Source organism: Megalobrama amblycephala, linkage group LG7, assembly GCF_018812025.1.
Source record: "Megalobrama amblycephala isolate DHTTF-2021 linkage group LG7, ASM1881202v1, whole genome shotgun sequence".
Taxonomy (NCBI): Eukaryota; Metazoa; Chordata; class Actinopteri; order Cypriniformes; family Xenocyprididae; genus Megalobrama; species Megalobrama amblycephala.
Genome location: NC_063050.1, coordinates 20,619,919 through 20,643,367, shown reverse-complemented (window position 1 = coordinate 20,643,367; position 23,449 = coordinate 20,619,919). Strand labels below are relative to the sequence as shown.

Sequence of the window (23,449 nt, the reverse complement as noted above, 5' to 3'; positions counted from 1 at the left end):
GTTTCTATCCAATAAAAGAGCGCGTGATGTGTTCGCAGTTATGCGGTGGAACTGTTTTACCCAACATCCCTACTTTTCATGGGATTATTACATTAATGTACAAACTAATTATTTGTCGGTGTTGTCCTTTGGGGTGACTAAGCAGATGACGAGGTAAACGGACCAAAAAAGGTAAAGTAGTCACAATATTTTATCATGGTCGACCTGTTTTTTATTATTATTCTGATTTAGCTTACGCTAGTTTAATAATTCATAAATAAATACCATCCTGTAATTACGAGAGGACATTTTAATTACTTTTTAGTGGGTATAGACTTGTGATAACTTTACCGGAATCGAGTTGTGAATTTGAGGTGCAGGTGATGACATATGAGGTAATGTTATAGTGTGCTTTCGCATAAACAACACGGCATAAAGTAGTTAGAAACAGCAACGAGACGCTGAACCGACGTGAGCGCACTTATCTGCTTGCCTTCGGTTTTTTTTTTTTTTTTGAATGACAACAAAACCGTTATTTTCAGAACTGCCCAATCAGATTTCACCATAAACCTGCGCGTTGCTCAGCTGTGATTCTCCAAATGAGGTTTCTGTGGAAATTACCGGCTAGGATCTCGCCTTACCTGCCAAGAATAGCTTATTCAGAAAGAAAGAAAAAGTTGTGCAGCCCTTTGGGGTGCACTATGAATTTCCGCTTCAGAAATCGTTCAGTGCGCAGTCTGAAGTACAGTAGTGAAGCTCTAGCTCAGCCTAGGGAAAGAATAACCTCAGTGACATGAGAAGGGAGTGACGTAAGAGCAGAAGAAAGTGACGTGGTTTCTGCCCTATTTTCTCTCATTTTTAATCGGTTCGCATATGTCTGTGATGCATGCCATTCGACAGTTTCATTGATTTCACTCGTACCTGTTTTTTTTAATTATGTAATCCGATGTACAGTAGAAGCTGTAGGACTCATAATCTGTAAAACAAGAGCATCTCGTTTCGACTCTCAATTCAGATGATATGGAAGACATCACATTTGACAATACCAGTACCTTTATCCTCAAGTTTTTCAGTATTAAAAAATATAGGTTACATAACCATAAGTGGCCAACAGAATACAACGCTTTTAGATTAATTTTATTTGTTTATCAGTTAGTTTTAGGGTGCAGCTCCACACAAGTAACTTTTTTTCCCTTTTACAGATTTCCATTGAAAATCATTTCCATTGATTTTTACGAACGAAATTAGTAGTGATTATGCGTCTTTAATACACGTAACCATTAAAAAGACTTATACTACAATGTAGTATAAGTGGATGTATAATAGTACTAGGTCTGTTTAAACTTTCTACGTTTCTGAATATATTCACTGCTAAACTGTCAAGCAGATATTCAACGCTCGAGCGCCACAAACGATTTTAAATTAGCTTAGCTGTTAGCCAGTCGCTCATAGACATTACAGGGAAAGTAATTTTTGATTGTTTTAGTAATTATGATGCTGGTATTAAACATTTATCGTCATGTTCGTTTATTATTAATATTATTATTGAGCAGGAACAACTGTCGTCAAAAACGTGATGTCCCGGAGCTGCGCTTCGTCGTCCAACATAATCAGTTTCTTTTTGAGAAATTTATCTAGAGGAAAGAAATGCTATATGTACTGAACAACCCAAAAATTCCATGTTTGAGATGGATGACAGAGCTCTAGCTGCTATTTAAATGCAGTTTCAAGTACATTTAAATAAGCGAGTGTTAGTGTGGCCAGATATTGGAGTTAATAGTGTTTTTAACTCACTTCTGAATAGAGTTAATTCAATTTGGGCTAAAATGTATTCAGGGCAGGCGCGGCTCTGCGATTTTTGTCCAGTCGTACATAAAGGCAACTAGGTCAACTTTGTGCCCTCAAAAAGTTTACATTAGCATTTCTTACAACGCATTGTCATCTTTCATTTGCTTATTTGACAGACTTCTGTGCAACTGATCCAGATGAACGCAAAAATTTCTTAATCTTGGCCTGATGGTGGACACGACTTTGAAGTGTCGCCTGAGGAGAAAATCAAGCGTTTTAACGGAGAGAGTGTGAATTTACTTTGTTTCCCTCTGTAAGGGTCGTTAATATAAACACAAGAATCAGAGAAAAGTGGCAAAATAGGATGATCTACTACCTAGTGATGCTGTCAGTACCCCTTCTCTGAACAGGGGCGATCTGAAAACTTCAAGCCATTTAAAGTTCCCAGAAGATGGCGATGCTGCGTTATTCATAATGTGAAAATAAAGATGGAAGGTACATTTACTGACGAGATGATGCTCAACACTGTATAATACACATTTATAACAATGTGCTTCGTCCAGAACAGTCAGGAACTGCTGATTATAGTCTAGCATCGATATTGTTTGTTAAAAATTGTTGTGAGAAATCAAGTGTCATACATTGCACTGCACAAGTGGCGCGCAGCGCGGCTCTGTACAATTAATCTGGCTTGATGCAATTGTGATTTTAATGTTTTTAATTGCATTTTCCTCTCATTGCATTTTTCCATGTACATAAATTATCAAATCACTTTTACAGAAGCATCTGACCCATTTGAAATTAAATTACATTAACAATTATACAGCTTGTTTGATGTTTTATCAAATTTCATGTCATCGGTTCCCCAGAGAATAAAAGCATTAAAACGAATAAAAGAATAAAGACACCGGCATTTGGACAGCATGTTATTAGTCAGTCGTTAGTCTTCTTGTGCTTTCCTGACGAGATGAGGGAACCCGAAGCACAGAGGCCCCCGCAGACGGTAAACGGCCCGCCTAACTCCAGCAGCACGGTCAATACTGGAGGATTCGCTAGTGCTTTGACTCCAATATTTACGTGCTGCTACAGCCAGGCAGCCAGCAGTCACACGGCCAAGTTCAGGAGACTCGCTGGCACACGTAGTATTGCTGCTGCTGTTGTTGTTTTTGCCTACTTCACCTTTCTTCTGTCCTTTTCACCCGTTTGAATCTAAGTGTGCGTCTGTCCTGTCGTTCCTGCCGCAGCACAGTACGGCCTGCACCCCCGTTATAACTCACAAACCATTCTGTGCTGCTACAGTACCGACAGGCCCCGCACAGAGCGCGCGCACACGCACTCACGCGAGGCGCGCGCCCACACAGCCGCACATACACGGTCCTCGTTTCGCAATCTGAAAACACAGGACCAACAAAAATACAATGAGTAATAAGTGTCAATATGGCTACAGTTTGTACTTGTGATGTCAAAATGCTATCGACAAAAAAAAAGATTCATGCTTACTCAGAACATTAGAAGCTAAAAACAAAGACAGGAATAAAATGCCAAGCTGCAATTAAACGTGAGACTTCATCAGGCTTTGTGGGCTGTCATTTCTCACGTTTGGTTTTGCAATGCACGTGCAGCATAACATAGGTGGTAATTAAGATGATCATGTATGGACAAAGTGTGCAAGTGTAATCTATTTTAAAACGTTTTAGGGGTCATGTGGAGATTTTGTTTTTGTTTTAAATGAGAACCTAAAAAAATGCAGCTGCCAATGTCTAAGTTCAAGGTCAAATGCATCCAGGTTTAAAAGTGTTAGATCATGAAAAGCTGGGTTTGACAAATGTGCAAATTAAATGAGCAGCTGTTTTTAAAGATATTAAACTTTTAATTTCAGAAATGTTATATAAATGTATGATTCCTGCTTCTTAAACTCGGTATTGTTTTAAACTTTCTTCTATCGTTAACAGCACTTTCCTATTATACGGTGATGAGTGGATTTTTCTGGAGAAGAACCCTGCTCAAAATCTGTTAGCATACTCTTAACTCTCTGGTCAGTTGTTGGTAATACGGTGCCTGTTCTGAGAAAACCATGATATTCACACAGTTCTTACACAACCTGCCTGCCTCTCACTGAGGAAATCACCATTACCAGGTATGTGTGCACCATGATTAAAAAGTTCACCATCCAAAGCTATATTTAGGGAGATTTGACAAAATGAAGAACTTCAATCGAGTTTTTTTTTTTTCTAAAATTATTTTCATATTCACTATAAGATTTGCAAGTTGATTCATAGATGTAATTCAAATAGTCAAGACATGCATTTGTAAAGAACCATATGAGTAAGCTAAACAACAGTTTCATTCTGTTTTGTCCAAAACTATATTTGACATGACTCTTATGCGATGAGTGTAAGAAATAATTTTCATATCTTGTGTGCAAAGTACAAAATAACTGGGCTAATAATAACACAATAATTTCAGGCATGACTAACTTGCAATATTTATCATGTTCTGTTTCTGATGTTGGTTGTTTTTGTAAACCCCCCAGGTTTCTGTTCCATTCAGTATACACTCATGTGCTTTTGTACCAGGTGATCCAATGCTGACAAAAAAAACTTTTGGTGTAACAAGCAAGAGGACAATGAAGCATCTGCTGTCTATAAGGCTAAAATTACAGGTTATGAAAAGCACCCCATGGACTTTTGGGGGAAAAAAAAAATAAAAGTGTTCCCTGACAAAAGCCTGTAACCTCCCACATTATAATATTTACTTGTGTTGTTTGTTCTGTCTGTATGCCTTTCACTTTATTGTTGTTTTTCCTTTGCTAGGCACTCCATGAGGATATAAATAATTGAGTTTTTCTATATATTTTCTTTTATAATTATCAGATATAATAATCAGCAAGTTTCTTACACTGGATTTTTTTTTACAACCAATAATATAGATAAAAGTTCAGTCGGTGGTGTACTTACAGTTACTTGACTTTGTCACAGCTCAGTGTCATGCCGTGTGCTCTACATTCCTTTCCTGGAGAAAACAAAAATAAAGGGATAATTATGAAGCACAAATTTTGGCTCTTATGTTCCTTAACATGTAATTACAGGTAAAAATACAAAGTATACAATCTGTATAGCATGCAGTGTATTTTACTGGACTGGTGTAATTATGTGCTTGTATATTATACTAAATATTTAAATTAATGCAGCATAATCTTGTTTTAAGATAAATTCTTATGTGTCATGGTTTGTGACACTGTGTGTGTGTGTGTGTGTGTGTAGGTAAAGAAACCCATCACCAACAAATAACATCAGAACACCATCAAAGCTTTGAAATTAAGAGATTTTTTCTAAAAAAGACAAAATCTGTGGTTTTATTTAAGTACACAACATATGTGTCCATTAGAAATACAAAGGATATCTAAACCAAAGGACAAACAACACAAAGTAAGTATCAATAATGGACATACATACATTATACATACATTATATATATATATATATATATATATATATATATATATATATATACACACACACACACATACATATGTATGAAATACTTGTATACAGGCACACTTTGAATAAGCTAACTTTTACAGGATATCTTGAAAGTACACAGACGTTCATACAATGTAACAAAAAAAGATGAGTCATAATTTCAGCCTAATTGCTGACAATTATCAAACTAAAAATGATTTTACACCAACAAATAGTTATAAATTAATTATTTTTAAAACTGCAACTTGCTACTGAGAACTATACTAATAGCAAATTCATAAAGGCATAAAGTTCAAATGATGGTTTTCATGAAGTGTATTGTCTCAGTATTAACTGACTCACAGTGGCTGAATATGTATTGGGTACTAAAACCTAGAAGCACATCCAAATAAAGTTAATTTATACATTCAAGTAATATTGAACGTTACATTACAGTGTACATGTGTACCCAGATTAAACAAAATAAAGCATATAATAAATAAAATAATTTATTTGATAACCAAAACGACATACCCAGGTGACGTGAAGGGGTTAGTCTGATTAGTGTATTTTTACGAGGCTGCAGCTAGACGCGTTGTTCCCTGTAACTTTGTATGCCAGAAGTTAGCAGAGAAACATTCACTTCCTACCACAGAAAGGGGAAGCTGCTCCCATAATTTCATTTGCTTTTACAAGAGTAACAGGCAAAGGGGGTAAAGCAGCACACAAGTGTGTGAAAGCACACTTCTACACACAAGATCTGCTCAATGGGGTAGAATAAAACAATGATGAAAACAATCTGACATTTTTAATCCCACTCTAGTTTTTCATCTGTGAGCACTATGAGTGTACTTCTGAAAGCATCTATGCTCAATATACTAGAAAATACAATATTTCAAGCAAATGAATTCACAATAATAGTGTAAATATTTTTACTTGTTACTATATTTCAAAATAAAGAACAGGACACTTTAAAATACAACCAATATAAAATATTAACTAAATAACTAGGTTTTTTTTTTTTTTGGTTGCACAAATTATACTTAAATATACAATTTATAAGATTAAGATTCTTAATTGGCACTTTAAAAAAAAAAAAAAAAATTCTTTATAAAATGTGCTTCGACATGCAGTAAAGCTTTAGATTATTACATTAACTTTGTACACAAAACATCACGGCACAAAAGCAATATGCAAGTCATTTCATAATGTATGAATGGTGCAAAAACATATCAAGCACTTTAAATGGTGGTCTACAGTGCCAGTCCCCATAGCAAGTGCATTTGCCTTGGTAACGTCAGATAGGAGCGGCCCTGGCAGCACATGTAGTACTAAGAAGAGCTTACAATGAAGAGCTCTGGCTGTTTGGCATCAGAGAGCTCGGATGGCGCTGTGTTCCTCTTAGCAGATAGCTTTGTAATTGACACTCAGATCAAGATTTTCATTTCTGTGTTTCGCATCTAAATGATCGTTTACAAAAGGACACACACAGACACACACCCACCAAGAATCGAGAGTCCTCTGCCTCTGATCTCGCTGGGCAAACAAACACACAAACTGAGGCCTGAGTTAGGCCCGAAAATCATGTTTCATACCAATCTGTTTACTAGCAAGTGAAGTTATGAAATCAAAAGCCCCCACCCCAACATTCAGGTTTCTTGATAATAAAACAGCCAAGTGACTCTTCTTGTTTTCTCTTCAAGCTACTATTTGAAACTACATTAACCAACTTCTTTGAATCTTAGAGGCCCTTCTATAACTTTGTGGCAAGAGGCACATTGAAATGAGCTAACACAAAGAGGCGGGAGGGAGGGAGGGGGGGCACACAACAGAAACCTCAAACTCATTTTGGGACCAGTTCTGCTATTGCATTTACTTCAAAGAGTCACTATACGATGTTTACAGGCATTATTTAGAGCAAAGGGACATTGATATAAAAAAAGAAGAAAAAAAATAGCTAGAACAGGACAGGCCTGTTATATTATCGACAGGAGCTGCTGCTGCTACTAAAAAAGATAAAAATGTGATCTTGCTTTGAAGTCAATACAGCACTTAAAAACCAAAGGATTACACAATGTGAAACTCCACAAAAACCTATTTTAATCAACATGAGTAATATAACCGGTTATGACGCCTCGAATGAATTTATGCGTAGCATTAAAAAAAATAAAAATTCTCATACAGTATACTAAATGCTCTGGGCAAATATTTACCTCCATTTTAGTGGAGGCCATTGGACAAAGCTGTTCCACACTTTTTAAACATTTTCAAGGCATCCAAATTAAAAGGCATGAAGACAACTCACATGCCCTGCACCTACTAGTTTTCAATATGGTGTGGGATGGGTCTGAGTCAAATGCAATATGCAATATTACATAACCATTAATATAAGGCAAAAAAAGGCATTAAACATTTTGGGCCTTTCACAGGGACCAACAGGATCACTGGTCTTAGCTGTACGTGACACCAAATACACATGAGGATTTCCATTTGGACTTGGGCCAAAAGGTTATAAGTCTAAAAACTTGCTATAATTGTGAAAAAGACGCTTGAGATACACATCATAATGATCTAGTACAAGTCATAATGAACTATCATGGTTGTGACTAAAATGTCACCGTCACAGAGACACTGTGAAGAAGGAATGAGCTAACACCCACTAAGATCAAAGTTTATCACAGCAAAATTTGGAGAATTTCTACTTTGTGGCAAATTTGTTGCAACTGGATGAAAATACTGCAAATGGACCTTGAAGGGGCAAATAAGTGTTTTACAAAATATAACACTGTTAATAATACATAACAGCCTGCCCTTAATAAAATTACTTACAGGCTTGACTGATAATATCAAATACAATTTTTGGCCTTGAGGAATTTTTCTACTATCAAATGCAAAATTCTAATTAAAAACAGGATTTAAAGGTGCTAAAGAAATTGTATGGAATGCTACTTTTTTTTTTTTTTTTAAGTCACCTCTTATTATTGTATACTTTATTGTCTAATGTCAAGCACATATAACTTTAATGTATTGAACTGTCCCAAACTTTGTCCACTTGTAAAAATAAAAACTAAATATATTACTAATTCAAATTGAGTGGCTGGCTGAGAATGTGCATTAATTTAGGCCTTGTTGGTATGCTTTTGTCATTATCCATCGTAGTTTAACACACATCAGCCAACATCTTGAGTGTCTAACAGGCTGGCTGATATCAAAGAAACGCAAGCCCTGTATAATGCTGTAACCTTTAGTCCTAAATTGAAGACAAACTCAATGTAAAGTGGTCTAAGTGGGTCATCGTCATAATGTCCAGCCTCTGCTCGTTCACAATAGACCACTGAGGGATCACCTCATGACCACAATTACACACTGACATAAAATTATAAATACACACACACACACACACAGGAGGGGAAAAAAAGCATTTTTAATCCTCCCACTAACAAGTTACTAGTGTGACATTCAAATATCAGTGGAAAATGTATTAAAATGTATGTTATTGTTTTGTTTGTTTGCATTTATAAATTATTAGTTGTATTTATTTGTTTGTATAGGGCGCGAATGAAGAGACTGGGTGGATTCATACAGGCTCAGTATTCAGTGGTGAAAGAATAGGCCTAGTTGTTGTTGTTGTTGTGGCTGGACAAGCAGTAACCGAGGCATGTCGCCATGACAATATCTGTTTTATACATTCTTGATATTCTTTATCTAGTTGACTGGAAGCCATATTACAACATAAAGATTTTAATGTCACTTTATATCAAAAAATATTTGTTTAATTGTCTTTTGGGGTTCATGTTTGAATAAATGTAAGTTTTAAGTGAATGTGTGTGTACAGTGTGTGTTTAATAGGTAAGTATCCAACTTTAATAATGAGCTATTACCAATTTTACAATAATTCCATGACAAAAACATACTATAATTATGGAATATTGACACAGTAATCATATAGTTATATAATTATGTAGATATTGACAGATATAAAGAATTCCCATGATATCTGCCCATATTTTTGTTTTTTTGGCAAAAAAAAAAAAAAAAAAAAAAAAGGTTTGTGGTTGATGACCGAGCTCTTGCACTGCAACATTGCAATGACTTAGGCCTACATTAAACCATGCATATTTTTATTTGCAATAAAACTCCCACTACTGCTCAACATAAAAAAATACATATATATATATATTAGCCTAAGTGATCAAAGTTTCTCATTAAAACTATCAGAAATGTTAACGCCTTTCAATAATTCATATGAACAGCAATACAATGCAGTGAGTGAACAAAAATCCACTCAAAAGTCATCCAATATTGTCACTCCGACACAATGTCGGACAATAACCGAAGAAATATCAACTCTGACTCTGATTAAAGTCACACTTGGCCTCAAAAATATTGTTACAAAGTGAGTGGACAACTTACACTGTATTAAAAAGACAGACAAAACAAAAAGTGTTGCTCATAATGACACTTTTGACTAAGTATATAGCCGTTTGGTTTAAAACCAATACAAAAAAAGCTTTTTTTTGTAAAGGTCTGTTTGACTTTTAAATATATATATATATATATATATATATATATATATATATATATATATATATATATTCAAAACAATTATCTCTTGTATACAGTACAGTTTAATGGTTTGTCTGTCTATGGCATGACTGTATCAAGAATTACCAATATTATAAACCATGCATGAAAAAGTCAGAGCATAATTTTGGCTCATTTGAATCTCCAGGTGCGGCACACCCTCCATGAGACAACCCAATATACACACACAGACTGAATGTGAGGAGAGGAACACACACCTCAGCAATTCTGCAACTGACATAGGCTTTTTCTCAACAGGCCTGCATTTTCAATTCCACCCCCACAGTAGTTCAAGGCTTACTTTTCCATCCAGTTCAGTAAAAAAAAAAAAAAAGCACAAAAAGTTACTTATTGTTTCAAAAATGAAAACTCTGACACTCATTAGAGAAGTTGAACAAATATTTATTTTTATAAAAGTGGTGCCACTGAAAACTGTCAATAAACGTAGGAAGCAAGTTACTTAAAAACAGAGATATTGTTGTAGGTCAGGACGGAGTAAACATGAGTAATAATAAGAGTAATAAGCGTGCGTATTTCTACCAACTTACATAAGGTGAAATTGCCGTGCTTGCAACCATACTGCTGAACTCTAATTCACATTTCGAGAAAAAAAAAAAAAAAAAAAGCTGAAAAGCAAAACTCTCTTTCTCCTCCAGACAAAACGCGTCATTTGCTCTCCCAGCTCCTTAACCACAAAAAACACTAAATTATTCTCACTTAGCACAACGACACTTGACGTTTTATAATATCCACGTAGCAACGCAAGTCACCACGAGACTCTACATCATAAGTCATGTAATTTTTTAATAAAAGTAGTTGTGCATTCAGTCTAGATGTAACATTAATTACATTGTGACGTCTCAATCGAGCGTGTTACATTATGACAGCGTCTGGTCACGATAAAAAAAAATTAGGAATAACTTTTTTTCTTTTCTTTTTTTTTTTTATCAACACGGGCTTTCGTCTCTTGACGTATAAAATGGCGCAAATAGTATTTCCCCCTATAACAACATGCATCAAGACAGTTTCACAACAATGTGGTCTTCCGAAGAAAACAGGAATTATAATCAAAGTCGTCTTTTTTATGACAAGCTCGATGAATAAAGCGTTTGAAACATCTTACCGGATTAGATGGTTGATGTCTCCTCTATAATCTGAGTTCAGTGTGTCTGATGCATCACAGACTGGGACTGAACAGCGTGTATCTGCGCCAGCAGCTCGTCCGTTACTCCCGCTCAAAAAGCGACATGAAAAAACACCGAAATGACACAATCTTCATCACCACCGCGCTGAATCCCAATCCTAAGACCCTCTGGTATTTTCCAGAATTTTTCTATATTTTTCCTCGCATCGACCGTTATTTTTATGTATTATTTTTTAAAAATCGCAGGTTTTCCACATACGCAGCTGAAAGATAGCCCCCCTTTCTCCTTCGGCTCCACAATCGGTTCGTATTGGTCACTTCTGTGATCGTCGGCACTAGATCGCAGGCGATTTTGCTGTCTAAACGTGGTCCGATCGTGCTGTTTTCCTACATTCAGATAATAAGTCTTATTTTTTAAGACGAATCGTCGCGCGCACTGCCTCTGTATGCGCGCGCTCAGTGTTGATGTTATCGCCGCTCACTCGAAAATGGCGCCGAAAGTGACTCTCCTCATTCAAATCGGTAAGAGCCGCCCCCAGCTCGCATGTGCATGCCGGGAACATGGACTTGGAGAGCGGTTTTGAAGGTGGGAGATAGAGAGATTTTACTGGAAGAAACATTTTTTTTCATCCCCGTCATCGACAACAATCTTATAGCCTGTTTTCTGTAACTGCACGATAAAAGAAATGTACGTATTTAGAGGATAGAAATCCCGTGTGCCTCTGCCTCTGCCAATTGAGGGGAAGCACCCAAACCTGGAGAGATAAGAACATCAGAAGCCTCGAAAAATATAAAAGTAGCCCTTGGCTATCTAATGCTTGTCATTTAAACTATTTCATCCAGTACTTCCCTGCCAGCTCCCTATAGAGAAACTTATGTAAGGTGTACTTCTGTATACGCCCTATGCAAACTGATAGTTCAGTCTCAGTGGTGTTGTAAAATATCCATTCTACTCAGAAAGAGAGGGAGATATGACCTGGTTTTTCCTCAGCAACTGCTTTGTGACACACTTGAACGCCCAAATCTTAATGCTGCCCACTTATATTCACACACAGATACACAAGAGTTACCCCATTTCCTGTAGCTTGGGTGATTTATAACTAACATTCAAGTCTCTAATAAGCCGACTAAATCTACATTACCCCCCCATGGCACCTTGCTGCCAATAAATGTGTACTAGTGAAAAACATTTTCTCCAATGTTTCACAAAAGATAGCCTGAACATATATTATTAATCCACATTTTACATAATAGATGTCAAAATCAAGTTTATCATGGACCTCAACTTTGTTAATGGACCCTTTTCACAGACTGTGATGATGCGTTTTAACGGTCATCGATATCGTGAATCCTGCAAAGTTTTTTTTTATATTTTCAGTTTTTTTTAAAAAGTAGGTACATTTATAACACTATACTTAGTATTATATTGCCTTTGCATCACATTACAAAAATCTAGTTAACGCTGCTGTGAGGGTGTTTATGGGAGTGACAGTAAAAATGACATCTTTCTCTCTTCTGACTGCCATTATCAATCGCTTTCTACTTTTTTCCTCTTTTTGAAAGTTGTGAAAACACTATTGTGGAGTTTTTCTTTAGCTATTTGAGCAAATGGAAATACAAAAAAAAATATTTAATGTATTCTCTCATTCACCGGTATAATTTACCCAACTAGGACGACTTCCACTTCTGGGAAACCTGGAAATGTGAAAAGGGTCCATGTTAGATAGATTGTATATAAACGTTACAGGGCTGTTTAATTAGTTATATTAAAAGACGCTGAGCTAATAGAGCATGGATTACAGCCAAATACACTGTAAAAAATGACCGTGATTTTAACAGTAAAAGACTGTAAAAATGCTGCGGTGAAAAACTGTTGATTGGTTTACAGAAAGTTTCCGTACTATATACGGTGAATAACTGTAATAGATCTAACGGTACATTTAATGTAATTTTACGGTAAAATACCGTTAAATTCACAGTTTTTGGAAGTGAAAAATAACAATTCATTGTAAAATTTACAGTGAAAAACCGTATATTGACATTCCCACAATTCCCTGCGTGATACTTCACATTTGATATATTTTCGTTGAAATAACTCTGTTTCTTCTTAGTTTTTCTCATTTTTTTCTAATCAGTTATGTACATTAGGGTTTTATGTTACATCTAATGTTGTTAAATTAATGTTTATTGCATTTTTAAAATTTCATGCATGTTACCATGATGGTGTTTAGTGTGTGTGTGAATGACACTGTGTGCACCTTCTATATATTAGTATTGTGCTTCTCAGCTTGTGGATAAGCTGCTTGTGATGAACTTTGATTCATCATGTGACTCTCATCACCACTGTGTTTGGTGACTGTCAGTGTATTATAAAGGTACAAAACAGATATTAGTACTTCATTAGGTTAGTAAATTAACATTATATCAGTTAATGAAATACATTATTTTACCGTAAATTTAACAGATTTAAAATGTAAAATTCACATGTAACTCCGTAAGTATGTTTACGGTTTGATGTCATTTTTACAGTATTGTTCTGGTAACCACAGCTGCCGGTATTTTTCCGTAGAAACAACGGGATTTTTTTTTACAGTGTACACGAAGCAAATGCTTTTGCAAGTATTTAAGGCCCTGTCTCACCGCACATTTTATACAGCTAGCTAGTTCACTACTGACTAATATCTGAATTCAGGACTCCTGTCATGAGTCTGGTATCATATTGTGTATTATTTTGTAATAATGCAAGTAAGATTTGACAACAAGAGATTGCTACTTAAATTAAACACACCCTCAATTCATTTTTTGAATCTCTGAAAACAATTAAACCCTCTGCCTTCACATTTCACCCCTAACAATTCTTGAAATAGACACACACTACAGGGCTGCAAATTACATTTCTATACATTCAATGAAAAAATGCAGAATTTTAATTTGATGAATTCTGCGAGTTTCCTTTTTGGTGTGAGAAGCATATGTACTGCCTTTACCAGGAAGATATGTATTGCAGATTAGTATTAGAATAGATTTCAATTGATGGCAATTAATGTTACAAGTTGAAGAGGATATCAAGAGAAAATAACCTTGTTGAAAATTTGCTGAGTCAGCATAGTATGCTAGGGCCCACTACAATTGTTGGAACACTGAAAGTAGAAATTTTGTGGGGTTTAATATTTTTGTATGCGATATCTGATTATACAGTCTCTTTATACATTAAATCCTTGATCTGGTAGGTTATTACTCATTTGTGTGTAATATTCGGATAATCTCTGACCGTCAAAAAAATGAATCACAAATAAAGCCACATGATGCAGTAAAATACAGAAAAGCAAGAAAACATGCCTTTCAGTTTTATTCATAATCCTAACATTTCAGTAATTAGCAGTGTATAAGTACGTCTGCTGTGCACCCAGTGCACTCCTGCACCCTCCACTTGTCAAACATTTTTTTTTGTAGGGGTGTGAAAATAGGGGCAGTTGTAAGGGGTGAACTGGAGTGTGTGTGTTTATGAAAGGGTTTTGTTCTCTCATTGAAGGGTCTCAGACCCCCACCCCACCCCAAAGCTGTCTGAAGCAGCTGCACCCCTGTGATCTCTTTAGTATGAGGGAGGGGGTGGGAGCATGTGAGGGGACAGCCCCCCCTTTTACAGAGGCCAGAGCCTACACACTTAAGTAACAACATCCATCAAAAGTCAATAGATGCCTGCAAGTCAAGTCTGAGAATACAACAGCAACCTTCGACCCCTGTTAAGTGGGCCGGCCTAACAAGACACAGCCACTGACTCATGCTGGTTTGTTTGGTTTAACTTCATTTATTAGAGACCCAAACCGGGAGATATCTCACCCAACTGAACGGTCTCTAATCACATGGCTTTACAATACAAAAAAAAAAAAACTAACTAAAGGCTTTATACAATATAGAAAGCATGCACACAAAATAGTTTCAAACAGGTCAGGTATATTCCTCACAAACCTGAGCAAACAAGTCATTCTGCACATACACACTTTATCGTAATTTATGTTTTTGGCATTATCGCCTATCGTGTTTGGAAAATTTCATACCAATAATAAAAGATAAATGTATGCTTTTTATATATATCACGTAAAGGTGTGCACAATTTCAGTAATTTTGTTTATCCTGCATTTAATACGTCGTATGACGTAAGATTGGTTTTCATTCAGTGATTTTATGTAGTTTTGTGTAAGTCTTCACTTTGTAGCAAGTCATTACATGGTATTTCATCAACCCTGTCTAATATAAGGCATAGCACTATGTATCATTATGGGCTTTTATGATGAGTACCAGCACAAAACCAAACGTTTTGACAGAGATAATGCACATATCAATGCAAACACCCTTCTGAAGTCGAGTATAGGCTATGAGCTCATTCTTTTAAGTTGCCTAACGTTTTTATCATTTGAATGTGCCGAGTTTGGTCCACACAATACCTTATTATAACCCATCTCGAAACATTTTTATACAATCGTCAGCAGAGCAACTGGACAAAATTTGAACCATCATGACAGTGAAAGGGAGGCGATTGTGTAGAGACCGACAGATACAAAGACACAACAGAAAGAGCAGCCACTTCAGCGGTACGAACTCAAATCCAACCGGAAGTCCCGCCCCCCAGCAGCTTTAACTTCGATGATGTAACCCCTGTCCAAATTTAGAATGTTGTTGATGCCTCAGAAGTTTTTCCTCTGGCTGAGAGCGCTGTCTATCACTCGACGTCACGGCTATCCTGTTATTATTGTAAACAGTCTACCCGTTCTTTTACTGTCGTCCTCCACCTCACGAAATTCTCCCCCGGTCCTTTGTTCGCAAAGTATCGGATCGGCATCAACACACATAGCACAGGCATCATTTGGTCGCGGAAATAAAACGCGCCTGTTCATACTCAGCTGTAAGAACGAGCAACATGTGAGAATATAATACAACACATCCTCGTATAATTTTGGAGCGGCGGAATGGAAGCGGAATGCAGCTTCAGTGTAGTTGCATATAATAAACCCGGCACTTCACAGCTTGGCTTTCACTACAGCTTTTTGTGTTCGATGATGTATGCATAGGCAACGCGCTCCAGCCGCTCTTTTGAAACGCTATTCACCCATTGCGATTCCACGAAATTAATCGTGGAAAGTGTCATTGACATTAGGCGACTTCTACTTCAACCCCCCCCCCCTCACCCCCTCACGAGAGCGCATCCAACGCCTTTTGTTGAAACCCTTCGCGAAACACAAATAAACATTCATTCAAAAAAAAACTAGCGCCTTTCTTTTCAGACCTAATAATAACTATATGCGACCCGCGCTTTGGTTGTTTACAACCTCCGCGTATACATACGCGAATTTTAGATAAGCCCGATAATGAATCGTAAACAACACGGCAACTTTCGTCCTCAAACATTTAAATCGCACAAGAGAAAACACGCTGTGAATGGCAACTCAACAACAAAGCTTCGCTCCGTCGTATTTCCTCTTATGAACCAGCGCGAGCGGAGCTGGGGAGATTGGATATGGGAAAGAAAAGGCTTGTTTATGATACTTACTTCAGGCTTGGAATAAACTGGAAAGTGCAATTCCATTTAACGTGTGCGTCGAGCCAAAGAAGCGGCGGTATAGATATTCCGGTAGAACGCCGGACTCCCATCACTGTGTCAATGAAGCCCTTCTCTATCTCTATTATTGCAATTACGCCAAGCTTCAAGGAAGTTGTCCTTTTGTTCCAGCATTTATACATTGCGTCAATGTTGCGAAAAGAGGAGGCGGAGCGGTGGCACTTGGAGTAAGAGAGAGAGAGAGAGAGAGAGAGAGAGAGAGAGAGAGAGAGAAAAAGAAGCGAGCAGCACACGACCTTATGTACACAAAACCCAGACCCTCCACCCTATAACAAAATCGACGGGATCAGATGAGATCACGTGTCCCCACTCACTGTACAGCTCAACTCGTACGGGGCAAGATACGCGCTCGCTGGGTAGGAAGCGCGAAGTGCCAGGCAAGTCTTCACCAAAGCGCTGCGATGACAAAGCTCGAGTAGCTTATACTGTGACAGCGAAAACGGATATCTTTATTATGTATATGTGCATATATATGTGTATACATCTTTTTTTTGTATTCATGTATTGGTAATGTAGATAATTATACCATGCCTTTGAAGTTTTTTTTTTTTTAAATATTTAATCAGTGCATGGTAACCATACAGTTGTAGGCGACAAAGTTCTGGCGTATGGTGACAGACAGGCTGTTAAAAGATACTATGTAAGTAGTTTCAATGTATGCATGCATGTATACAGTATAGTTTGCATTAAATTTAATTACTTTATGTAGTGATGCATGCGTGTCCTACTGAATCAACCGGACCATTGCTCCAGTTACAACAGAGTTGCATCACGGAGTTTGCTTGTCGCTTTTCTGCTTCACTCCGCGGCCAATAAAGAGTCCGATAGATACTCAATTAGATAACAAATTGTTGTATGCAATTAAAGCCAACAAAGCCATCTTCATGATTTAATTCAGATATTATTTGAAATCCGTAGGCTGTGGTTTGGCTCGAATCGCACAAAGACAAATGTCCTCATTGTGAAGAGTTGTTGATAGTTAAACAAAGCATTTTGCAGATGGATCAAATAGATTTTACAAATATATTTAGTCAGACTTTATTATTTGTGAGAGTGATTTAAAAACACACACACATATTTGAGGAGGGGTCATCAGCAGTGACAGTGCACCAGGGCCTGAGTTGACCTTGGCCCAAAACTTAAAGTGCACTCTCACCCATCGAGTCTTTTTTAGATGTTACAACTCAAGAAGTAAGCACATAAACATAGCTAAACCTGCAACTGAACAGCGTCAGAACTTTTTTTTTAACACAGAGGTCAACTTTTAAGGTGTCTACCATGTTAGAAAACCACAGTTAGAAACGTGTAAGAAAGTTCGGGTATAACCTATTGCAATGTCCGTGTTTAACAACAATTTACTTGTATATAGGCCTACACATATCTGACAATAACGAGGTGTAATTTACGCCGCGAGGTAATTTCACAGCTTTTCATGCTCATAGCAGTCATATTACTTTTTTTTTTTGAAAACACACAATAACAAACGCACTTTGAAATGAAGCGTAAGTTTACATGCTGTACAAAATTAATTGTCTTTCATTTAGCCTAATAAAGATTGTTCTCTGATAAATTACGGATGTCCTTGAGGCCCACAGGAGAACTTTTTAGAGAGCTGTCTCGACAAGGACGCAAAAGTTCAACCGAGGACCACACGTGTTAATTTATGCGGATGGTACTTCTGACAATATTTTTGGTGGTAAAGACCTGAAGACAATAAATTGTGGCGACTGCTAAAACTTAATTGACGAGAACGACTATATTTGTATTTGCCTCACAACAGGATCGAGGATCCCAGTACGGAATAATGTTTATATGCTATAAAATAATAGCTGGGCATTTACATTTTAGTGCAACAGGTTAAAAAAATAAAAAATGAAATATTATTTGCGATCATAATGTTTAAGAGTATAATAATATGTTCTTCCAGTTTTCATCCAAGAAAACTGTATATTCTCTTTTAAGTTTAACATGAGTTGAACATAACTAATATGTTATCATTTTCTTTTTGTTTTGGAATAGCTAGCTAAATGAAAAATGTTGAATAAGTGTTTGCCCGTAAACTGACGACTAGGACACAGAACGGATCATAAAAATGCGCATCAATGTAAAATATCAAATCTTAAAAATGACAAACATCGATGTATAGAGAGTTCAACATTGCTCTGGAAGAGTACAATTTAGTGAGAGTATTGGACAGGTATCTGTGAGAAATCTGCCTGTGAAAAATAACAACAGTAATCTCAGCAAATAAGACAAATTGTCTTGTCATACTTGAACGAATTAGTGTGAATTCGTTTTTGCGGAAGGACACTGTGACGTCAAATGCGTTGTATTTCTATGAAACAGAAACATTTCTTTGCTACACGAAGACCTTACAACAATAACTGTTACCTATGACAGACTTTTTAGCAGATTAAACCATAAACATGTTTTTAAGATAATGTTTTTTTTTACAAAATGAACGGCTTTTTGGAATTCATTTAAAAATGAATCGTTTTCACTTGGTTATTAGATATAATTGGACTTAAGTGATTGAGCTGTACCCGCTAAAATAAACAGTGTATGAGCTTTAGTCTTACAGGGAATTGTATTAATGAGAATGCCATGAATACGATGTCCCTATATGTATTTTTTGACGCTGAACCATGATAATGTTAGCCACGTTTGAGGGTATTTTAGACGGGTATTTCAGACGTGTCGTAAAGATTTGGATGTGTGATTCGAGCAATCTAAAGATATGAATCTTGTTTATATCCGTTTACAGGGAGCTGTCGCCAACTTTTCGTCTCCGGCGATTCAAAAGTGACCGCAATTAATATAAAGGGAAAAAAGTTTAAATACACCTAGACAATGAGATGTACTTTACGCTCTTTTTGTGTTATGGAAAAACTGAAGAAGAAGAAAACGTAATTTTTTGTGTTGTTATATTCGTTATGTGCACGAAAATTGCTTGAGGCAGTGGCATCGAGAATCATCTACATTACGAGCCAAACATAAAATAACAATTAAATAATTTCTGGCATATATGGATTAGTGTAATTATATGAAGGCTAATTATATGTCCTCAAATCGAGTCAAAGTTGATTTGTGGGCTGGACAGTTAAACCTAAACTTATGCAGATGTGGCTTGAAATAAAAAGGAGGGCTGAAACAAAATATTAAGAGCTTCTTTTTTTACAGCTTGTTAAAATAGAAGACACTGAAATTACAAAAAGCTTAATACATTGACTGTTTTGTGTCCACACTTGTCATATTTGCAGTGTAATGCGAACGATAAAAAAAAGAAGAAAAGAAACCGTCAGGTTGCGCAATATGCATCTTAACCCAGGTTTATAAATCCAGTAGGTCGCTTATCCAAAGTGACTCCCGCGTTGAAGTTGGATTGATGAAACTGTAATTGCTGCACTAGACCTTTTTCTTTCTGCTTTTTTTTGGTAATTTATCCATCCTTTAAGTTCAAATAATACTTATTAAAGTACAGGCTTGACATACCTTTTCAACGTGATGATCTAATCCAGAAAGTTTTGCACCACCACCCTCTCTTTTGAGTGTCTCACATCTGTCATAGAAGAACATTTAAAAGAAGTGAGGCTGTCCCTCACCCACAGATTGTCTATCTATAACCTCATATCCATCCCTCACGCTCCCTGTCTCTCCCTTACCATCAAGCAAAATGGTTGTCTGCACCTCTCTGGGTTCATCCTGGGTGTGCCCGTGTTCATGAAAGTCTGGGCAAACTGATCTAGGATCAGATTCCTCCTCACTTTACAATGATAGTGACCCAAGCCTATTTATAAAGAGTTGCTGGCCTCTTCGATTACATATCCCTCTGCCTCTTCTCACAGATCCTCACTGTATCCAGGCTCTCTCCACTGCCCTGTGAAACCAAACAAGAAAATGGCCACAGAGGGGAATTCAGAAGGGTGTGTGTGTGTGTGTGCATGTACTAAATACTATGCCCAAAAATATATTCTGACTCAATTGGCTGAAATACTCCTCATTTTTATATTTAAATACACATGCGTAGTAAACAAAAAGAAGTGGGAAATATAAAATGCTAATTAACACACTGCAAATGTACTGACCAATCCTGCATTCAATAACTATGCCTTTAATTGTCCTAGAGTGTTTAATTGTCCTAAATTGATTTTAACCCTTAATTTAACTTTAATCTACCTAGTTTCCTGGCTTCTCTCAGGTCAGACGGGTCAGGAGAGGCCTTGAGGTGACAACAGGTCTTGTGTTTGAAGATGTCACTGTAAAAAAGAATTGTTGGTTTAACTTAAAAAAGTTACCCAGTTGCCTTAAAATTTGAGTTAATATAATGAAGGCGATTGGTTTAATCAACAGAAACTCAAAATATTATGTTATCTGAACCACATTAATTATTGAAGTTGATTTGACAAAAGAAAAAAAGTTATGATAACAAATCATGAAAATAATTCACAGTGTAGGAGACAGACAGGCCCATTAAAGTATTCATGAGTTTATGAATTTGCCATTTTGTAAATTTCCTGAGCAATTTAATGAGTTTATATTATAATCACAGTGATTCTGCCTCCTGTGCCTGAAATAGATCAGAGATATTAAACTGGTAAATGATCACCTTTTCAATGAACAGAGCTTATTCAAGTGAAATAAATAAATAAATAAATAAATAAATAAATATATATATATATATATATATATATATATATATATATATATATATATATATATATATATATAAAATGTAAACAGTTTATAAATATGTCTAAATCATTTTAATGGTCAGATAGAAATAGCAAACAGCAGGCAACAGTGGAACGATTAACTTTGTTTTTACAGTGCAGTGCATAACCTCTGAAAAAAAAGGAAAGAAATAAAAAGAGGGGGAGAGAAGAACAAAAATAAAGAATACAAACTCTTTCTTTATTATATTTTACCCTAATTTTTACCCTATATATTATTTATGGCATAATGCACTCTGTAGCTTAGAAAAAAGCATTTCTCTCTCTCTCTCTCTTCCTCTTTCCAAAAAGAATAGTGAATTACAAACTGTCCTAAATTTAAATATCTGAAGTAAGAGCAGGTGCTTACAGACCAAGCTTCAGGTGATGCTGTATCAACAAGAGTTTATGGAGAAAGATTGTGAGTGATCTAGTGACTGAGTTCAAACACAGCCACAGTCCAAGAAACCTGGCAATGATTCAAATAAATTTGTAACAGTAAAAAGTAAATTAAATCTACAGAAAAAAAGCAACTCTCAGGGTTTTTGGTTAATAAATTAGCGACCACCAAAGACATCAACTTGCTCTTCAGCAAGGTTCTGGCTCTGGAAGAAAATTTCTCTAGGACTAAACTTTTAGGATTTTAGAGTCAGGCTTAAAGTTTCTTCTCATAGTAGGGGTAGGTCAATCGAGGAACAAGTCCTACTTGTGTACAATGCCTTAACTATATTGTGAATTCTGAACTGTGTGTCTGCTGAACTGGCCAAATTAAAACTGAACTCACAGCAGTCCTGTTTAAATCACACACACACATGCTGTCTGTAACCTCCCTGCCCAGCTGCTGTCTGACTGCATGACAAAGCTTCCAAGCGAATGACAGTGCATACCAGAGACTTACACTCCTCACATATTGCCTCCATCTCCTCCTCTGATCCACTCGCCCATTGGACCCAGATTCTTGGTCACCTTCTGTGTGAGAGTGTGTTTGTCCATGTGCATGTATCAGAGTTTAAATGCAGGTATGTAGTGCAGAGGTTTGCGTGTGCATGTCTGGTGCGGATCAGGGCATGCTTTCCTGGCATCCGAATCATTTGCACTTGCTGGTGAGGCTTGCCAACCACACCACGCTTCACCCTGCGAACATGTTTTCAACCCAGACATGATGACACTTCACTAGCTGCAGACACTCTGGCGGAGCCATTGAACTGGACAGAAGCACATAGGTGGCAGTAAAAAATGAAAGATGAATTATGAATGAATTCAGGGACTCTTTGTACGTGCCAGCTCTAACTAAGCTTGTGCTTGGAATAGCACGTGTACATCTAATATATGAATATATGAATTATGAAACAGAAATGACCACTTAGCAGATCTAAAAGATGCCATAATTAGAACTTGATCTCTAATATGCCTTTTTAATCTCCTCTTAAGATACTCAATGAATGATTGTCCCATTTGCATGTTAACATTGAAACCCCTATGTGATCATGGATTGCCAAAAAGAACAAAAAAAGCATCATACCATACCATAAAATAGTTAATGTGTTCACTATATTTCAAGTCATCTGAACAAGGGTCTCTCGTAAGAACTCCTGCTATATGAATGAAGCTGTCTACACTGTCAAATGAATCTCTTATTTACATCGTATCTGCACTTTGTTGTTTGTTTTTTGAAAATGCAGAACCTCCAGCATTTTCAGTGGATTTCTTCTTCACTGGTAGCTAATCTAAACATCTGGGGTGCGTTTCCCAAAACAACGATGTAACTCGCTGCTGAACTACCATAGTACGATGCATCGTTGAACAAATCATCTAGCTAGTCACGACTGTTTCCCGAAACCGTATTGTCGTAAACCTGTCGTTCAACCACGTTGGTGAATGACGTCCTGCAGGTGGTGGAGTTATAACTTCTTTAAATGAATCCGTTTGAGATCTAATTAATGCTAGAATTTCTGCTATAAATTACAGACATGGCATTAGAGGACTAATTCTCATTTTCCTCAGTTATTTTGCTTTATTTCCAGATTAAATCAAATGCTTGTTCTGACGTACTAGAGCACGTACGCACATGCGCACTCTCCAAAAACGGTGCTTTAAATCTCTTGACAAACTAAAATATATAAATGACATTTGTATATATTTGAAATAAAAGATATACATTGTATTT

At 36.6% G+C, this 23,449-nt stretch overlaps 2 long non-coding RNA genes across 2 annotated transcripts; one reads left to right on the top strand and one right to left on the bottom strand.

Annotated features, from left to right (window-relative positions):
• The first annotated feature begins 13 nt into the window (after positions 1 to 13).
• LOC125271983 lies at positions 14 to 4,820 on the top strand. Its single transcript, XR_007185744.1, has 3 exons — positions 14 to 171; positions 3,720 to 3,904; positions 4,301 to 4,820. It is a non-coding gene; the product is annotated as an uncharacterized LOC125271983 (long non-coding RNA).
• LOC125271984 lies at positions 3,029 to 23,240 on the bottom strand. The gene is made up of 5 exons (XR_007185745.1): positions 22,181 to 23,240; positions 20,750 to 20,829; positions 16,505 to 20,450; positions 4,725 to 4,779; positions 3,029 to 3,157 (listed from the first exon to the last, which is right to left on the bottom strand). It is a non-coding gene; the product is annotated as an uncharacterized LOC125271984 (long non-coding RNA).
• Between the last annotated feature and the right edge of the window lie 209 nt (positions 23,241 to 23,449).